Genomic DNA, 20,417 nt, shown 5'->3' on the forward strand with positions numbered 1-20,417 from the left:
CCGAAACCTAAAACCTCTTGGCACAGTTGACCAAAAATCGGCGGGCGGACTGATCGGTAACAGGTCTCAGAAGCTTACAGAATAGCAACTTCGGATAAAGAACCGAAAAAGACCTCACTACGAGTAACCTACCGCACCGATCGGTATGAACGATACAGATAGGGCCCGATAGGCGCCGTGAGGCAGTCTTGTATTGCTATCTCGTTCAAACAGTGTGGCAATGTTTCCGGGCTCCCTTGGCTGCCCACAGTGGAACAATTGCTTTCTGTTTCATTTAAGTATATGGCCCGCGGAAATACGGTTTGCAACATTATTTTTGGCATTGCCTAATGTTCCGAAAATTTCGCGATTTACATCCAGCATATAAATAGAGTGAGTCTGTTGGTTCATTGAGATATCTATTAATTTTTTCACGTACATAAGAAGGTTGTTTTGCTTGTGGGCTTCATGCCTCGGCTCTTCATTTTATACAACAATATATAACAGTGACTCTAATTGGGCACCACGCCATAATCTTCCTTCTAAAAAGAAAACTACATATGTTTCTGAATTACTAAAATAATATAGAGTGTGCTAAAGTACTGTTGACCTTTTTGGAAGAAAAAGTGTCCTGTGGCTTATCGTGGCCTTCTATTATTAATCATCTATGGATTCAGTATACTGTGGAGTCCCTTGCCAATAGCTGTAACTCTGGTATCGATCGCACTTTGGGAAGTCGTTTGGTGTGTCGGTTGCGTTGCTTGTAGTTGACTGTGTTGTTTTTGTTTGTGTTGCGATATGGTGTCAAGTGTTAGTGCTGTGTATAAACTTTCTCCGCTGTCAGTCAGCCACTCATACTAGGTGCGTAAACACAGAGTAAATATTTTGAAATGAGACTCCTTGCTTACTATATTTTACTGAATCAATTTTAAGTGAAATCAATATAGCTGGCGAGTTAGTGAACGTACCGTCTAATTTTACTAAACTCAGTGACTGTGTTTTTGTTACAAGTAAGACACTGGTAATTTTGGTACTATCACATACGTGTATGCTAGGCAAATTTTTACCATTTTAAGTAACGAAACAAGGTGAGAAAACAGCACTGTGCTTCGTGGCATTTCAGCAGATATGTAATTGGGCGTGAAAGTGTTGAACAAATATTTGGGAATCGTACATTACATTATACTAGATCATAATATAGGTCCTCCAAAAATCTTATTTCGAATGAATTTTAGTAAACATTTCTATAAACACCGCCGTAAAGTTAGATGCATTCTTTACAGCCGCAGAGTGCATGAAATAGGTTCCTCGAAGTAGTATCTAGTCCAGAGTATCACACTATAGAAACGTAATAGTTTTTTTTGCAGCCTCAGTGATGGAACCTATAGGCAGTTTACCGGTGTCTTACTTGGAGCAAAGCTTGTGTCTATGCTTTCAATTTGATCAAATATAGATTGAGTAGACGTGTTGCGTAAGTCACCAGAGCTACTCATCGGATATCACAATATACTTATTGGGATATGATCTGTTACGGTGAGAGCCTTGTTTTACCAAACTTCCGTGGGACTGTAGGATTTTCAGAATATTGATTACATCACAGTAATCTGTGATCTGCCATAGGAACACAGTTATATGTGGGATACGAAATAGTATGTACGCAGCTTTTATCTGTAATAGTGTTACTTCAGCTGTGTTATTAATATGTTTATTATAACACACACTGTGAGCGGATGACAGTGTTTACCTTGTGATTGAAAGAAATTCTCAACATTTCGAAAGTGTTGCATCATATAATTATATGGTAATCTTTTCTTCCAATGGTTTCTATCACAAGCGTGTTTTTTAAAATCTCTGCCGACCAACTAGGATCACAGAACAGTCTCAGTTCCTCCTCTTTCCTTGTTGTTTTCTATTTTTCCACTTCTCTTTCATCTTCTTCCCATTTTGTCATTTCCTTTCTTCCATCCACTGATTCTTTGATATTATTTCTTTCTAGATCTTTTCTTATTTCTGTAATCCATGCTATTGTAGATTTCTTCTTCCAGAAATACAGGAATATTTGTTTTGTGAGCTTGTTCTCATTCATCTGGTATAGGTGTACAGAAAGGATTAATCTTCGTTTAGTCATTACTTCTGATATTTTCTCAATATTTTTGTAAATCTCCTCATTGTTTCTCATTTTCCAGCCATATATAGTTTGTATTTCACCTATTATTGTTCTGACGAGGCCTATACATCTTTCAAGTTCCTCTTATGCTGTCCCGCTTATAGTTCATTGTTAAGCATTCATATCCATATAAACATTGTAGCCATACCACTGTGGTATAGAGTTACTGTTTTTTTTTTTTTTTTTAGCTATGCATTTTGTGTTGTCAATATTCTTTGTCAAGTAATATGCTCACTCTGTTTGGTTATCTCTTACATCCACTGCAAACCATTCTAGTCCATTCTGTTGCATAGTTTCTCCAAGGTATTTGAGTTTACTTACTTGCTCTTTTTTTACCTATTTCTGTTTTCCATGAATTTTTGTGCATTTTTTATGTTTGTTTTGAATTTTGTTTTTTCAGTTAAAATTTTGAGACTAGTTCTGTTTAGTATTTCTTCAAGCTAATTTATTTGAATAACTGTGTCTGTCAGATTTTCTGAAAGCATTGCAAAATTGTCTGCGAAAGCCATGCAGTATACCTTAATTCCATTTGCTTTCCTTCCTAGAATTATTTGTTCAGTTTTGTGATTCTTGAGCTCCAAACTCCAGATTCTTACAATTTTCTCTAGAACACAGCTAAACAGTAAAGGCAATAAACCATCCCCTTATCTAAAACCAGTTTTTATTTCAAATGGCTGAGATATTTCTCCTATTAATTTAACTTAGTTTCACAAATTATGTTTGCCAACTTTGCTTCAGCACCAGATTCTCAAATGATTTTATCTATTGTTTCTCTGTCTACTGAATCAAATATTTTTTTGAAATCAAGAAATGATACTATTATAGGTTTGCTGGTTAACATTCTGTGGTGAATTATTGATTTTAAGTTAGAAATTGTTCTGTGCAGGATCTTTCCTTTCAAAAATATCCCGGATACTCTCCTAATTGTTTGTGTAAAGTTTCTACAACTCTGTCCAGGAGAATTTTTGATAATATTTTGTATGCCACTTGTGGAAGTGACACTCCTATGAAATTTTTGACATTTTGTTTGTCTCCCTTTTTATGTAGTGGGTGGGTTAATGCTATTTTCAGTTTTCCAGATGTTGCAGATCATTTATAATCTTTGGTTCCGACCATTTCAATAATTCTGCTGTAATGGAGTCTTTACTACTCGCTTTGTTGTTTTTGCATGATTTGAGTGCTTCATGAATTTCTTGCTCTGTTGGTGGGAAATCTTCCCCTAGATTTTGTGGTATTGCTGGAAATTCCAATTTAACTGTTGAAACTGGAGAGTTTAAGAGCCTGTCAAAATTTTTTGATAGTGTTTCACAATTGTCCTTGTTGTTTGGTCCTATTTTGTCATTTCCATCTTTGAAGTTATTTGTATTTGGATTGATTTTTCAGTTTCTGGTGGTTGTCAAGGATATAGTCCATGGGCCCATTTCCTTTGAATAAAGAATCAGTAACATGTATATTGATGAGTCAACAAATTGAGATTGGTGAGCTGGAACTCTTTGTTTGGATCCTGAGTTGTGGGGAACTTTTTTTTCCTCTAAGCGTTAAGGAAAAGAGTGATCATTGACAATTTGCACAACTGCATTAGAGAGCGAGTGAAAGAGAGAAAGAGTGTGTGTGTGTGTGTGTGTGTGTGTGTGTGTGTGTGTGTGTGGTGCAATTTTTTGCACTTACACATCTTTTTTTTTAATAATTAACAGATGACTACCATTCTAAATATTTGGCCAAATTCTCAGCAGTTTATTAGTTAATCAACCTCCTTACATAATTTATGTTTATTAATGGATAGTTCTTCAACCATTTTTAAAGGCTGTATTTGTTGATTGAAGTAAAACCGTGAATTGATTCTCTGCAACTTATAAGGCAGCGAGTTTTGAAAATTACGTAGATCTCTGTACTACAATTGTTTTTTCTGTATTAGAGATTCTTGCCTTTAGAGCATGTCCTGTCTTTTAATTTTAACTTGCTGAGGTGGCACAATGTCTGAGTTTTGAGTTCAAATTGTGCTTTCCATGAATCACTTGAACTGAATGCTGGGTACCAGAACACAAGTTTTGTAAAACCAAGTGCCAGCCTCAGCCAGGTGCCAGAAAACTTAGGCCAGCTATGCAGGGACTTTGAGAAGGAAGATCAGGTAATTATAGTTGGATGAGCAGGAAACAGCCTGGCTATGGATCCAAGATACAGTATTAGGAGTGACCTGGATAAAACAGGAGCAGAAACTGAGCACACAAATGTGGGGTTTGTGGAGGTCTTTCAGCGCCATGATCAACCCTGGGTAAACACTGCTGCAAGGCATGTTAACCCTGAGCTGAACATGATGCTTCAGACACTGGCAAAATCTCACATAAGTGTTGTTCCAGTAAATGCTATTGGTAGGTGGGGATACACTACACATGGCCTGCACTTGATTAGGATGGGGAACAGTAATTTAGTTTCTCTATTAGCAGAAACTGTAAGGGGGTCCACAGTCATACAAAGGTTGATCCCTGTGGTTAATGGGTCCAGGCAGACAGGTTTTTTTTAGGTTAAAGTCAAAGTCCAGAAAGATGACAATCAAGATAAATAGAATAAAAGAAACTTCATGTACAGTAAATAGGGGTAAAGCTAAGGGCAGTATCAACTTACTTCATCAAAATATCAGGGGAATAAAAAATAAAGTAGATGAGCTATTAGTGTGTTTAGATGATCTCAAAAATAAGAATGAGATTGATATAGGGGCCTACTCTGTCTGTCTGAACACCATGTAACTATGGTCATGGATAGTGTCAGTATAAGTGGGTATAATTCAGCAGCTTACACTTGTAGATCTAGGATGGATAAAGGAGGAGTTGCCATTTTCATAAAACAAGGGTATAAAAGTAAAACTGTAGAAGTAAGCAAATTTTGTGTTGATGAGCACTTTGATGTTTGTGCATGTGAGCTTCAGCTACATAATGTAATATTTACATTAGCAACTGTGTACAGGTCCCCATTAGGAGATTGGGAGCTGTTCATAAAAAAGTTTGACACTCTGTTATGTTGTCTGTCAGACAGAAAGAAAGTTATTAATCTGTGGTGATTTCAGTGTAAACTTTCTAAGTAATTCCGATAGGAAAAACAAACTAGAAGTGTTATTAACAACATATAAATTAGAATCAGTGATCAATTTCCCTACACATATAGCTCAAGACAGTAGCACGCTAATAGATAATGTATTTGTACAGAAAGAGGATGTAGAACAAACACATGCTTTCCCTGTGGTAAATGGATTGTCAGACCATGAAGCACAACTGATTAACTTTCAAAACCCAACAGGGTGTACAGTTCGGAAACCATTATGTAAAAGTGTGAGGTCGCTCAACCCGGTATCTATAGAGAACTTCAGAGAAAGCTTAAGAAGTGTTAATTGGGGAGATGTATATAATGAGCCAAATGCTGATGATAAATGCAACATATTTCTTGATAAATTTATATCCCTTTTTGAACATTGTTTCCTAAAGAAAATTACTAAATGTAACACCACGCACTTTTCAAAGAAACCGTGGATTACAACTGGTATTAAAGTGTCTTCAAGAAAAAAAGAAAACTGTATGAGACAGCAAGAACTAGTAAAGATCCAGAAGTACTTTTATACTATAAAAATTATTGTAACATACTGAGAAAAGTTGTAAGGATATCTAGAAATATATATGTTAGAGAAGAAATTAACAACTCCAACAATAAAATCAAATCAATATGTAATGTTGACAGGGAAAGTAACCACTGGGGTAGGTAGTATTACTATTAAAGAGAACGAGACCATCCTAACCAACAGTACACAAGCTACTGTATTTAACAACCATTTCTTAAGTGTAGGACAAAAAATTGGTGAAGTTCAAAAGAAAAAGCCAGGCAGTACATGGAAGAGTCTGTTTTGAAAATATTTAGTCAGATTAAGTTTCACCTAACAACCTCTTCTGAAATAAGTAAAATTATTAAATCTTTGAAAAATAAATGTTCTATTGGAGTAGATGACATCTCTATTAAGATATTAAAACAATGTGGAGCAATTACAGCTGATGTTCTGAGTCACATATGTAATGCATCACTAACTCAAGGTATTTTCCCAGACAGGTTAAAATATGCCATTGTCAGGCCTCTCTACAAAAAGGGGGACACCACAGATGTCAATAATTATTGGCCAGTATCCTTGCTTACAGCATTTTCAAAAACCTTCGAGAAAGTAATGTACTCAAGAGGGGTTAGTCATCTCAACAGTAATGGGATACTTGGCAAATCACAGTTCAGATTTCAGAAATGCTGTTCAACTGAGACAGCAATATACAATTTCTCTGTCCACATAATAGAGTCTTTAAATAATAAAATGTCACCAATAGGAATTTTTCTGTGACTTGTTCAAAGCATTTGATTATGTGAACCATGACATTATGTTACAGAAATTACAATTCTATGGTATAAATGGAATAGCATATGAGTGGTTTAAGTCATACCTACAGAACAGGAAGCAAAAAGTTTCCTTATATGGGTCAAGTGATTTAAATAAGTTTTCCACTTCATCTAACTGGGGTGAAATTACATTAGGTGTTCCACAGGGTCAATCATGGGTCCTCTTCTGTTCTTGATATATGTGAACGACCTCCCTTCCTATCTGAAACACTGTTTGCTGATGATACAAGCATCATTATTAATGCAGAAAAAGAGACTCCAATTGAAAATGATACAAATAAGGTCTTTGGAAAAGTCATTAATTGGTTTTCTGCAAATGGGCTTTCTGTAAACTTTGGGGGGGGGGGGGGGGGGAACAAAAAAAATTTAACAAAACAGTACATCCAATTTTCTGCTGCAAAATGTACAGTTTCTTCAATAAATATAACACAACAGAAATCAGTAGACATGGTAGAGCATACTAAATTTTTGGGTGTACATATAGATGAGAATCTTAATTGGAAAATTCATATTTTGGATCTTCTAAAGCGACTAGGTTCAGCAACTTTTGCAATCAGAATAATTGCCAATTTTGAGGATACAGATATTAGTAAGCTAACATACTTTGCATACTTTCACTCTCTGATGTCGTACAGAATAATATTTTGGGGTAACACAACATTTAGACAAAAAGTATTCACTGCTCAGAAGAAAGTGGTTAGAATAATGTGTGCGGTTCATAGTCGCACATCTTGTAGGCATCTTTTTAAAATATTGGGAATTCTTACAACGGCCTCACAGTACATTTACTCACTAATGAAATTTGTTCTCAACAACATGGACCAGTTTAAAAACAACAGTGACATTAATGATTATAATACCAGAAAAAAGAAAGACTTACACTATCCTTTACTCAACCTATCTTTGGCACAGAAAGGGGTAAAATATGGTGCTATAAAAATTTTTGATAAATTTCCAGATGAAATAAAGTGTCTGACAGACAGCAGTAATAGCTTCAAAAATAAATTGAAATCGTATATCCTTGACAACTCCTTCTACACCATAGATGAATTCTTGAATAGGAATAAATAAATCTGTAAATATAGTATATGCATTTTGTGCCATTTAAGGGAGTGGGGTAAATATATAGCTAAAAACAAATATGATGTGACTTACCAAACGAAAGCGCTGGCACGTCTATAGACACACAAACATACACACAAAATTCTAGCTTTCGCAACCAACGGTTGCTTGGTCAGGAAAGAGGGAAGGAGAGGGAAAGACGAAAGGATGTGGGTTTTAAGGGAGAGGGTAAGGAGTCATTCCAATCCCACACACACACACACACACACACACACACACACACACACACACACATATCCATCCGTGTGTGTGTGTATATATATATATATATATATATATATATATATATATATATATATATATATATTTTTCCCACGTGGAATGTTTCCATTCATATATATATATATATATATATATATATATATATATATATATATATGTATGAAAAATGTTGTTTCATATGTAAATTTCTTGTGCACTTGATACATTCCACATCATAACGGCTACCATACCGTGCGATTGATCAATGGAACAAGCAACCAACTAACAAACTAATGAGCTGAGGTTGTTATTGTGAGGGAGGACATGTCTGATTTCCTTCCCCATGCCTCTCCAATTTGAGTTTGATTTCGTTGTGAACAGAACATTTCCCCATGGTCCCCCCTTCCTTGTTTTTAGATGATTTGGAGATGTGATTTATCTATTACTGTTTTGTATAACTGTTTTCTCTCAGTGGAAGGAATAAATTGGTGCTCACTGCAAAGAGGGAGCATTGAGTCACACACAGGCACAATGAAAATAATACTAGATATATTTCGGATTGTGGACAAAGTTTTTGTTTGGAAGTGGAAAAACTCTCACACAAGAACAATTATCACTAGCATGGCCTCTGTCTTCAGGCACTGAGTTCAGTCAGGCCTTAGTGCCCAGAGACAGTAATCGTATATGTGTGTGTGTGAATGTTTGAGAGCTCTAATTCTGAGGAAGGATCTTGTCCAAAAGCTTAAATATTTCTAGTATTGTTTTTTGTTGTGTCTGTCAGCAAACTCAAAGCCTCGTCTGTGTTATGAGTAGCAATCTACCCTTTCAGTGGTGTTATTCCATTATGACCTTTTCATTGTTTTGAAGATAAACATTATATGCTTATAAAAATTTCAGATAAATACTGCGCCCATATGGATTTAAAAAAATAATAAAAAAACTGTTCAAAATTACTGAAAATGGGTTGGTGACAGGTTGGGAAGCACACAAATGAGATTGAAATTGTCACTAATTTTTTGGAAAATGTCCTTCCTTGGAGCACAAAACATGCATCATGCTTGACATTGTTCAGCAGTCCAAACTAACTCTCAGCTCTGTCACCTATGTCTGATGATATGAGAGGAAACATGGTGGGCAAGGGAAGATTGGGTGATAGCTTGAGAGGGGAGGTGCAACAAGAGATTGAAATAGGAATGTTTCACCAGTGAGTGCATGGTTCATGCAGGACAGATTGTGTGGTGGCATACTGTGTGTGTGTGTGTGTGTGTGTGTGTGTGTGTGTGTGTGTCCCCTTTGATACAATACCTACCTACTAATTAGTCTTCTTCTTTCTTTACCTTGAACTATAACTCTTATACATAATTGGTAACTGGGCAATTCCTTGCCAAGTGGTTTAATATCGAGAAATGTTCCCACATGACCATCATGGATTTTGATGAAATTTTGTATGAACATTCACACATGTTCTCAATGAACACTGGTAAAGTTTCAGTTTCAGAAATTCAATACTTTCGGAGATACAGTCACTTGTTTAAGACCATAGCACAGCTTTCTATAGTGCGTCCTTGAATTTTCAGCAACTTTGAGATGAGATATCTCTGTAAGTATTTGCATGAAAGAAACAAAACTTGGCCATCTCATACAACTTTTAGAGCCCTTTAAAGTAAAATCTTAAGAAAAGGATTTCTGAGCAATTTTCATATAGATAATTTGAAGCAAAGTTGGGCGAAAAAATAGCTGTTTTAAAAAAATGCGAACTTTAGTTTTTTATATCTCCATAAGTAATTGTGGGATGTACATGAAACTTTGCACACCATAACTCACCAACACAAGGTCTCAGAATATAAAATTTTATTCTCCTATTGCTTTCCATTATTTCACAAATATAGGGTGAAGTTGACTATTTTTCAAAAAGTGCTAAAATGGGTATTTTTAGTCAAATTTTTCAAAAAAGTGTTTTCTCCAAACTCTTCTAAACTATGGTCATTAGAAAGAGCATATTCTAAACTATCTAGAAAAGTGGATTTGGTTTTGCAATGCAAGCATGTAAGGCCCTAAAGAGTACCATCATCAAAGAGGCGCACTGGAAGTTTGAACACATTTTTCTGGCACTCAAATTATACCTGAAACCTTTTATTATGCCTAATAAATGTTTATTAGTGCCTTGAATAATTGAAGTAAAAAGATCTGGTAAATAGACAATGAGACTGTCAGAAAAACTTGAAAACTATGAGAAGTAGCCCTTCTGCTTTTATCGTAAGTGTTCAGCTGCATAAAACTCTTCTCACTAGTAAAAAAAGAGAGAGAGAGAGAGAGAGAGAGATCATAAAGAATTCAATGAATAGTAGCTTCATATTTTTTGTACTTCTCAGAATTGTAAATATTTACAAGTGGAAAATGAAGACCTAATTTTTGGATTCAATTGCATAAAACATTTTTCCAAAAAAGAATCGGTTTGCTTGAATCATGCATCAAGTGATGTAAATTTTCCAATCAATATTGCAGAGATTTTAATACCTAGGTGTTGTAACCTTTGAATTTTTGTTTTTAAGTTATTATGGAAACATGTGAAATTGGTTGGTTAAACATCTAAGAGTTTTAATTTTGTATTTAATCACACTTAAATGTAGCCTACTACCTTGGTAAATATGTAACCACTAGTTTCACAGAGAAAATGCACAAGATTCACTGTTTATAGAAAATATAATGGCAACAATTACTTTAACAATCAGATTGTTTCATTATTGTGAGCCTTGTTTGAACAATCAGTATTTCAGTGGTGTGTTTGCAGCATAGTGAGTGGGTTCTCTTGACTGAGTGCGGCTTGTTAAGTGATTTGTAAGACCATCAAAGTTTGTAATCTAATTTACAAAAAAATGTTTTGATTGTGTCTTTTATAGCATATATCTCTTATTAGATTTTTTCATTGGTATTATACATTGTGTATAATTTCATTCAGTAGCAATTTGTCTGAAATTTAAGCAGATTATAATTTGCACTTAGAGGCCAAATACATTATTTAGTTACTGATTAGGGATGGATGCAGAAGGGAACAGCATACCTTCCTGCTCAGTTGGGCAAGGAGGTTGTGGAACAAGAGAACAGTTAGCTACAGAGATAAGCCCCAACATGTGAAGAAGAAAATTCAAAAGGCTCAAAATGTGATTAAAAGCAGAATTGTAAATGCAATGGGAGTAAACCGACAAATTGAAGATGCTAGTGAAATTAAGGAATGTGGAAACTGTGCCAACTATGCACATTTGCTGACTGAAGTGAAAGCCAAGATGCAGAATGCAAGTCATAAAGAACAGATGCAAATTTTAACCTTGGCACCTGTAAGTTGGACAGTCAGTCAAACAGCAGCTCAGTTCGGCGTGTCTGAAAGAATGGTGAAGAATGCTCGGAAGCTTAAGACAGAGAAGGGCATTCTGGCACTTCCCGAAAATAGGCAAAGCAGGAAATTACCAGCAGAAGTTGCTAGTAGAGTGCGAAATTTTTTTGAAGATGATGAGTATAGTAGGGTGTGCCCTGGAAAAAAAGATAGTATTTCAGTTAGACTTTTAGATAGAAAGACATACATGCAGAAAAGATTGTTACTTTGCAATGTACGAGAAATGTATGTTATCTGTAAGAATATAAATGGTCCAGAAATAGGGTTCTCAAAGTTTTGTGAACTTAGACCCAAATGGTGTGTAACAGTAGGATCAGCTGGAATGCATGCAGTTTGCGTCTGTGCAATTCACCAAAATGTTAAGCTTATGCTTAGCGGAGTTGGTATACGTGAAAATTATAAGGAGATTCTCAGCAAGGCAGTTTGCAGTTTGAACTCTAAACAGTGCATGCTACATAGCTGTGAAAGGTGTCCTGGGCCCGAAGCTATAGCATCTGAAATTGCCAGCTATTTCCTAGATCATGAGCCACATGAAGTTATTGTGTTGAAGCAATGGATACATACCGATCGGGCCACGCTGGACACGAAGCAAATGGTAGTGGATGAATTTATTGACAATGTAAAAAATAAAATATGTAGTCTGTCATGCCATCATTACATTGCCAAGCATCAAAGCTTGCATCTTAAAGGCGTTAAATGTCATCTGAAAGACGAAGAGCTTGTTGTCCTAATGGATTTTGCAGAAGATTATACTTTTATCATTCAGGATGCTGTGCAAGGCTTACACTGGGACAATAGTCAAGCAACAATTCATCCATTTATTATCTACTTTCGTCAAAATGAGAAAGTATAATCTTTAAGTTTTTGCATTATCAGTGATTGTTTGCGGCATGACACTATTACAGTTCACGTTTTTATCAAGGAGCTCATCAAATATATACAAGCACGGTTTGCACAGATATCCCACATTCATTATTTCAGTGATGGCTCCAGTGCTCAGTATAAAAATTTCAAGAATTTCCTAAATTTGTGCTATCATAAGAGTGATTTTGGAATGACAGCCGAATGGAATTTTTTTGCTACTAGTCACGGGAAATCACCTTGTGATGGGATTGGAGGTACAATAAGGTGGTTAGCAGCAAGAGCAAGCTTGCAACGGCCACTTAATGGACAAATTCTTACTCCCCTAGATCTGTTTCACTTCTGCTCTGAAAACATTAATAGAATTAAATTTGTTTTCGTCAGTAAAGATGAAATTGAAAAAAAAATATTGTGTCACAAGAAGAGAGGTTTAAACTTGGACAAGCTGTAGCAGGCACTAGAGAAAATCACCACTTTTTACCTATTGATGAAACAACAATTCAGGTCAGCAGAGTTTCAAATGATTGTTCATCTTTTCTAGCTAAAATGGGTCACAGTAATGAAGGAGGCATATTAATGTCTGCTCTCCAACCAGGACAATATGTTGCATGCATCTATGAAAACGTGTGGTGGATTGGGAACATCTGAGAAACCTCCACAGAGCAAAGGGATGCATTAATAAACTTTATGCACCCACATGGTCCAGCAAATTCATTTTACTGGCCACCAAGAAGTGACAAGTGCTGGGTTCCGGAACACCACATTATTGCAGTTATTCCAGCTCCATCAGTAAATTCGTCTGGCCGGCAATACACCATTCCTCTTGATATTCACCAGAAAATTAATGTAGCATATCAAAAATTGAAATAGGTTAGAGGAAACAATCTAAGGAACCCAAGAGTGCCTTATAATTTTACACAGGGCACTTAAATAATTTTACTATCAGGCTTGGGAACCTGTGTAAAAAAAACCCTTATCAGGCTTGGGATCCTGTGGTAAAGAAACCCACCCGTGGCTGTTGTTGCTAAGCTATCGGGCGTGGCCCCTACGGCAATGGGAATGCTGGTTTTCTCAGGTGAAATGAAACTAGCAGTGGTTAAGCCACCATGGACCATAGCAACTTATTTATACACTTCTTTTCCATCAGTAAGCTGGTGTTGTTCATTAAACAGGCCACTAATAATTAGATGATTATGCAAATCAATTTTTCGATTTCATTCATTCTTAATAATAATTGTGTGTGTGTGTGTGTGTGTGTGTGTGTGTGTGTGTGTGTGTGAGAGAGAGAGAGAGAGAGAGAGAGAGAGAGAGAGAGAGAGAGTTGGGGCGGGGGGGGGGGGGAGGTGACAATTAAGAAAAAACATTGTTTCTATTTTTATTCTTTTGCTATTCGAACTTAAGCTAGGTCCTATTCATCAGGACTTCTTATTTCACTTATCCCAGACATTAATAAACATGTATAAGGCAGAATAAAAGATTTCAGGTATAATTTGAGTGCCAGAAAAATGTGTTCAATCTTCCAGTGCGCCTCTTTGATGATGCTACTTTTTAGGGCCTTATATGCTTGCATTGCAAAACCAAATCCACTTTTCTAGATAGTTTAGAATATGCTCTTTCTAATGACCATAGTTTAGAAGAGTTTGGAGAAAACACCTTTTTGAAAAATTTGACTAAAAATACCCATTTTTAGCACTTTTTTAAAAATCGTTAACTTTACCCTAGATTTGTGAAATAATGGAAAGCTATAGGAGAATGAAATTTTATATTATAAGACCTTGTGTTGGTGAGTTATGGTGTGCAAAGTTTCATGTACATCCCACAATTACTTTTGGAGATATAAAAAACTAAAGTTCGCATTTTTTTAAAACAGCTATTTTTTCGTCCAACTTTGCTTCAAATTATCTATATGAAAATTGCTCAGAAATCCTTTTCTTAAGATTTTACTTTAAAGGGCTCTAAAAGTTGTATAAGATGGGCAAGTTTTGTTTCTTTCATGCAAATACTTACAGAGATATCTCATCTCAAAGTTGCTGAAAATTCAAGGACGCACTATAGAAAGCTGTGCTATGGTCTTAAACAAGTGACTGTATCTCCGAAAGTATTGAATTTCTGAAACTGAAACTTTACCAGTGTTCATTGAGAACATGTGTGAATGTTCATACAAAATTTCATCAAAACCCATGGGGGTCATGTGGGAGCTTCTAGACCACTTGGCATGGAATGACCCAACTGTATGTAGCTCTTGATAAAAGCGATCCTCAGCTTTCGAATTTGTATGGGTAGCTCTTACAGATAAAAATGAATTATACTTCTACTGTGTTCCCCACTTGAAAGTAGGGGCTCATATATATGTCCCTGTACGCAGCATGAGGATTTGATTCTGATGTTGCTGTGAAAATAAATAAATTAGCAATAATTGTGTCAGTGGAGGATTATCTGCTGAATCGTTCTAGTTAGTGACAATTGGGATTGAAGCTGAGCGGGCTAATGCAACATAGACATTTAAAAAATTTAGCCTTTGGACTTTATATAAGTTCTTTTTTGTGACGGGGAGAAAGCTGGGTAAACAGGAAGAGTAAGAGGTGCACTGCTGGAGTAGAAAATTCTTGTTCCAAGCACAATAGAGACAATGTTCCAGAAGCAGTTCGGAAGTGACAGTGTGCTGACTTGTGGTATTCAAGTTTGAGAACAGTATTGAGACATTGGAGATGAGAGCTAAATGAAGGGGAAATTATGGGTTCAAATTGAAACAAAGCATAAATGATAAACAGATGAGAAAAATTACTTTGCATTTGGCCTAATATGCATTTCAAATTATGTCTGTTGTACTTGTTGGTTCCATTTTTTATGCCTACAGCCAAGTTGAGTGTTCAGTTTTTGCAGATAATGTTTGGACAACTGATCACTGAGGGTGATGGTCTTGTGTGTAATCATTGACTGGATTGAATTGTAGGTGTTGCACTACTGATTTCACAGGTACTGTTCTAAAAATTCAATGTTTCAGTCTTGGATCATTTATTTCTGTGGCCTTCCTCCCCCTGCTCTGTCCACCTCCCCCATCCCCACCCCAAAGAAAAAGTAAAACTTCCAGATAATGGAGGTGGTTAAGGTAGATACCGGACTTGCCTTAGGGAGGTGCAAACCACCCTTTGCCACACAGATTTATGTTACATTTGTGTAAGACATGGCAAATTTGTTTGTCCAGTCCAAGGTAGTGCTGTGACCTTAATGACATTGTCACTGATTAGATGTTAAACCAAAATATCACCTCTTTCATCAATATGGCTTTCTTCTACACCTACATTTATACTTTGCACGCTACCTAATATTGTTTCATAGATCTACTGTGAGCCAATGCCAACATTATCACCCCCAACTGTTCTGTTAATGAAATTCATGAATGACATTTTGTTTGAAGGAACACATATCAGCTATGTTAAAATCCTATTGTGAAGACTGGTTTTGGGCTTATCTCATCATCGTGGGAACTGATGACAGAGAACAATTTATCAGTTGCAAAACTTTACCAGTGAAACTTATCAAGAAACCATTACAAACGACTAATGGTATGTATTTTTGTTGCATAACTAATACAGCTGGATTCATGCATGTCATGAACTGCAAACATGTAGTTGAGAAGCGTTTTTGAAATTAAACATCATTTCTGAACCTCACACAAGCTGTTAAACATCATTATTTCCAATATTTTTTCTATTTATGAATGATGCTCAGACATCTGTACAAGCTATAATTTCTCTTCCTAACCATACTGGTCATTTTTTGTTAAAATGTGGGTTTGAGCAATATGTTGTTTTTGTGTGTCCATCCTTTTAGCAGGAGGCCTCTGGGACAACGGCCGTTTACTGTCGTGACAAAAAATAAAAACACCTACAGCTGTCATGATTTTAATTTATTTTGTCACTACCAGTTTCAACACTTCATTGCGTCATCTTCAGGCTCTCTTTGAAGTGGTACAGGTTGATGTGATCCCCATGTATAACCATCAGTTGCAGCATTACTGGATACGCAGATAATGTGTCAGCACCCCAACCACCAACTGCCAATCCAATCATGGAGTGCTGACACATTATGTGCATATCCAGTAATGCTGCAACTGATGGATTATGCATGGGGATCATATCAACCTGTACCGCATCAAAGAGAGCCTGAAGATGACGCAATGAAGCATTGAAACTGGTAGACCGAGCGAGGTGGCGCAGTGGTTAGCACACTGGACTCGCATTCAGGAGGAAGACGGTTCAATCCCGCATCCGGCCATCCTGATTTAGGTTTTCCGTGATTTCCCTAGATCACTTCAGGCAAATGTCGGGATGGTTCCTTCGAAAGGACACGGCCGATTTCCTTCCCCATCCTTCCCTAATCCGAGCTTGTGCTCCGTCTCTAATGACCTCATTGTCAACGGGACATTAAACACTAATATCCTCCTCCTCCTCCTGAAACTGGTAACAACAAAATAAATTAAAATCATAAGGACGGCTGTAGGTGTTTTTATTTTTTGTCACAATATGTTGTTTGGCTTGTTAGGCCATTAGTCCATGAATTCTTACAATTTTGACTTCAAGTTCATGATGATATACAATGCATCTCATCTGCCATTGGAACATAAATCAGTGTCCTGTGGCTCCTTTCTAGGACTGCCTGGTATTTCTGTTTCCCACTATTTTACAAAATAATTCCAAGTACGTGTCCATAAAATACAACATTGTTCTGGTGTGATGGCTCCAAGTATTGTTGAACTGCGCTGGTGTAATGAAACAAAACTGGGTATTTAATTTAACCTTCCACGCACAGTGTATAGTTTTGGGGGAGGGGGGGAATAAAAAAATAAAAAAAAATTGTGCCATCAGTTTTCAAGGTTGCTGCTGAGTTAACCATATTTAGGTCCAAACATAAGTTAATGATAAACTGGCTTATGCCCTGAAAGAGAGCACTGAATCTGTTCATAGAGAAAACTTCATAAATCAAAAAATTAGCAAATTATTTCAATATCCTTTGAGCAGAGAAACGTACTTTTATGCAACTCTGTAGCTTCATATGACTTAGCTTCATCATTTTTGTTAACCCAGAATTGGATAGTGTTACCATACCACCTGATTTTTAAACAGTTACGAATGTTGGAATTGTACTAACTTAGTAGTCTATGTGAACCATGGCCAATTTAAATAAATTGTGCAGTTACACTTTCCAAGATATTGATCTGATGCGGTGAAAATTTAATCCTACCGATATTGCCACAAATCTGACATTATTAGTCAACAATCAATAAATGATGTGTAATTCAGACTTCAAGAAGAATGAAGTAATTCCAGTTGCAAAGGAATCAGTTGCTGACAGGTGTGAAAATTACCAAACTATCAGTTTCATAAGTCATGGGTGCAAAATACTAACACAAGTTCTTTACTGAAGAATGTAAAAACTGGTAGAAGCCGACATCAGGGAAGAGCAGTTTGAATTCCAGAGAAATGTAGGAACACCTGAGGCAATACTGGCCCTATCACTTATCTTACTACTGGGGATGTAATGAATGGAATTGGCACTACTTGACCAAAAGAAGAGATCGGTTGATAGAACAGAGACATCAAGGGATCGCCAGTTTAGTATTTGGGGGGAAGGGGGAGGGGGGTAAAAATGTAGAGGGAGATCAAGAGATGAATACAGTAAGCACATTCAGAAAGATGTAGTTTGTAGAAGTTATTCGGAGATGAAGAGGCTTGCACAGGATAGAGTGGCATCAGACCAGTCTTTGGACAGAAGACAACAACAACAGTTTCATTTATATGGGTCACAGTGAAGTATAATGTTTACTCCCATAAGGCCTTTAAAGAAATCTGAAGGTAGGAAATTTTTATGTATTCTGTGGGCCAACAAATGTCATTGTGTAAGTGCCAAAATATTTCATTAAGAGATGACCCTAGTATTTTTTGTTGGGTACTTTTAGATAAAAGCTACTACCAAAGACTTTATTGGGATTGTCTTCTTATATTATGTGCAAATTTTTGTGCGTCTGTCTAGATGCCAAGCAGCTGAAGCAGGATACCTTGTTTTGCATCCACAGACTCCCTCAAAATCTTGAATTTCCACATGTGTACTCCACTGCAGCTATCTTGTTTTAAATACTGGGATCAGGATCTGTATCAGATATGAGACATACACTCCTCTTTGGTGTATTAGCTATGCCATTGTTTTAAACGTCTGTACCAGTCAGTTGGCATTCATAAAGTGCAGAGCTACAGCCTGCATTAGGTTGGGAAATGCAGTTCATCCCTGACTATACTGTGCGTAAATGAAAAATCGCTATTTGCATTGTGATTTGAGTTAAACATGAAACAGTAAGTTCTGCTATAACTGTTTGGGTGAAAGTATTCTCAGTTTTGAGAAAATCATTAAGTGTCTACATTCACTAAGATGATGACCAACAAAGAATATACCAGTACGGCATCCAGCCAACTTCTAACCTTCAGTTGGACCATCGCCAGTTATGAATATACTGGCATGGTGTCCAACCAACTTCTGGGTAGCATAGTTGGAAAAGCTTAGTGACCATATCGCGATTTATGCCATGTTCCCAGAATTGAGTAGTGTAGTTGCCACAGGCTGTATATATTCATATACCTAAATTAATGTGCTTGTGAGATGTTTTTCTGTTCATAAAATTTGATGCATTATTCTTATAAGTGTTATGGATATACCTAAATTAATGTGCTTGTGAGATGTTTTTCTGTTCATAAAATTTGATGCATTATTCTTATAAGTGTCATGTCAGAAAAATTTAATTTTAGTTTGTAAAGGAGAATGTTACATCATACAAAGTGGCAAACAATCTATGTAGCAAAAGATGGAAGTTTTCATTTGTTGGTGAGTAACAGACTGCCGTACTGAATCCTGATCCTGACTCCCCCCTGCGGGTCCTGGGATAAGAATAGGCCCAAGGTATTTTAGCCTGTCATAAGAGGCGACTAAAAGGAGTCTCACACATTTCGGCCTTTATGTGATGGCTCCCTGTAGGGTTTGACCTCCATTCTTCAAAATTTTTTCGAAGAGCGAGCCAATTGGGGGAGGGCACCTCACCTGGTGCATTTTGTCCATCGTACCTTGAGATCTGTAGCCGCTTTCACGTCGTTGCATTGCAGTCCCGCTCATTCTCCATCTCTTGGGCGAGGACACCTCCCTTGGTGCATTTTCCACCGTGCACTACGCAGTGTCACTTTCTACACCGACAATGACCATGGACTTGTTTGCATCTGATATCCAGTACGGTAACGAGTCCTTTGTGGTGGGGCTGCCATTTACCCTGTTGGTTGTAGCCCCCTGACAACACAGGGATCACTCTGCTGATGCCTGCGCTGTTGACTCCCCACATATGAGCAATGGTCATCCTGCCAGGTGGCCTTTGCTGCAGCTGTGTGGTGCCCGTGGGGAGGGCCACTAGTCGAAGTGGGTGGCATCAGGGCGGATGACGCGCAATGAAGCGTACCACATCATCACTTGCTGGTGATCAAACACGAGCAGTCTCTAAGCATTCTAAGTCTCAGTACAGTGCAAGGAAGTACGACCCTATATCATTCCCCTCCCTGGCCACACCAAGAGAGGAATGCCAGGCTAAGCATGGCAGCGCACCTTATTCATCCCAGTACCTCGTATGTACGAGAACTGATGGGGACTCCTGTGTTCCGATGAAGCCACATTTTTTGTAAACCATTTAGAGGACAAGTTTGGGGAGGTGGAGGGCTTGTCCAAAATGCGGTCAGGGTCAGTCTTGATAAAAACAGCATCCTCTGCCCAGTCACAGGCATTACTCGCTTGTGACAAGCTGGGAGATGTTTCCATTACCATCACACTCCACAAGAGCTTAGATATGGTCTAGGGTATTATATTCCACAGGGACCTTCTTTTGCAGTCTGACGATGAGCTGCACACCAACTTAGAGCGACGAGGCATTCATTTTGTCCAGCACATACATCGGGGTCCGAGGGATAATCAGGTTGCCACTGGTGCCTTCATCTTGGCCTTCGTGGATGACACATTATCCGAGAAGGTCAAGGTGATGGGTCTACCACTGTGATGTAAAGCCATATATCCCTCCTCCATGCGGTGCTTTAAGTGCTTGAAGTTTGGCCATATGTCGTCCTGCTGTACTTCCAGTGTCACATGCTGAGATTGTGGACATCCATCACATCCCAATACTCCATGTGACCCGCCTCCCATCTGTGTCACGTGCGGAGAGCATCATTCCATTTGCTCACCAGACTGCAG

The 20,417-nt window shown here is 37.4% G+C and overlaps 1 protein-coding gene across 4 annotated transcripts in view; it reads left to right on the plus strand.

Moving 5' to 3' along the window:
* The first annotated feature begins 711 nt into the window (after positions 1–711).
* LOC124721359 (ATP-dependent helicase brm) overlaps positions 712–20,417 on the plus strand; it is a 439,280-nt gene continuing 419,574 nt past the window's right edge. For 3 of the 4 annotated variants that reach the window (XM_047246290.1, XM_047246292.1, XM_047246291.1), the window contains exon 1: positions 712–840. The gene's annotated coding sequence lies outside the window, so the exon portion shown is untranslated. The remainder of the gene's footprint in view (positions 841–20,417) is intronic. The other variant, XM_047246293.1, reaches the window with a different exon arrangement.

The sequence above is a fragment of the Schistocerca piceifrons genome, chromosome X (genome assembly GCF_021461385.2).
Source record: "Schistocerca piceifrons isolate TAMUIC-IGC-003096 chromosome X, iqSchPice1.1, whole genome shotgun sequence".
Lineage (NCBI taxonomy): Eukaryota > Metazoa > Arthropoda > Insecta > Orthoptera > Acrididae > Schistocerca > Schistocerca piceifrons.